General features: G+C 47.0%; 1 pseudogene; it reads left to right on the plus strand.

The window, feature by feature from the left end:
• The first annotated feature begins 244 nt into the window (after positions 1 to 244).
• LOC147012602 (signal recognition particle RNA) lies at positions 245 to 385 on the plus strand (annotated as a pseudogene).
• Positions 386 to 1,165: the final 780 nt, after the last annotated feature.

Here is a 1,165-nt window from a genome sequence, read left to right on the forward strand (position 1 = left end):
ACACATACACACACACACACACACACACACACACACACACACACTGATGTATTTCGCTGCATGTGCAATACCAGGTGACGGTCAATAGTTGTGTCGATATTATTAGGAAAAGTTTGATGAGCACTGTTTAAATTCGAAGGGCACTCGGTAGAGCGCTTACATCCTCCACATCATGCATGATCCACGAGAACATATCGGGCCCAATACATTTTTGAAATACCATGCTATACATTCGTATTATATCACCGGGCGTCGTGGCGTGCGCCTGTAATCCGGCTACTCGGAGGCTTGGGTTGGAGGATCGCTTGAGGACGGGAGCTCTGCGCTGGGCCGCACGATGAGAGTGTGTAGGGCAGCCCGGAATCATGGCGAAACCCAATCCTTATCCCTGTGTCGTAAGAGGCGACCAGGGTTGCGTCAGGAAGGGTATCCGGCGTAAAACCTGTGCCAAATCAGTATGCGGATCATAACGGATGATCCGCTGTGGCGACCCCTAACGGGAGCAGCCGAAAGACGAACAACAACAACAACATTCGTACTATATCGTTTTTTGGCCCGATCTCTCAATGGTAAAGAATCACTTTAAAAATTAAATAATTCACATATCCAGATCCAGATTCGAATCTTCAAAATCAAATCAATTCGTCCTTGCCGCACACCCAACATGCCCACCAAGTTTCGTCCGAATCCGTCCACAACTTTTTGAGATATCCTGCTCACAGACAGACAGACAGACAGACAGACAAACAGACAGGGGTTGAAACAACGTCCTTCACCTTCGATGGTGGAGGTAATAATCCAGGGATAGACAAGGTAGAATATATGTGAAAAGGACACAATGGTCGGTATAAGTTAGTGATGAGATTGAGATTTTCCTTTAACCCTTAACCCTTAACCCTAAACCCTTACCACCTTTTAATTTTTATTTTTTACAAAGTTTAGGGCTCAAAATGCAAGTCTCATACGCAGACAGACAGTAGACAACACAAGACTTGCGTTCAGACAAACGCAGTCACTGATCTTGGGGGAAAAGTAACTTCCCAGAGCCGGAACACCCTGGATGCCGATGGTCCCCTCGAGCGGCAGTGCTTATCTCACTGTGGTCAGCAGTCACTTTAAAGGCGAAATCTCCCTCCCCAAGGGATACCAACCCACGGGGCTTATC

The sequence above is a fragment of the Eptatretus burgeri genome, chromosome 14, assembly GCF_056783735.1.
Source record: "Eptatretus burgeri isolate ZD-2024b chromosome 14, Ebu_testis_v1, whole genome shotgun sequence".
NCBI lineage: Eukaryota > Metazoa > Chordata > Myxini > Myxiniformes > Myxinidae > Eptatretus > Eptatretus burgeri.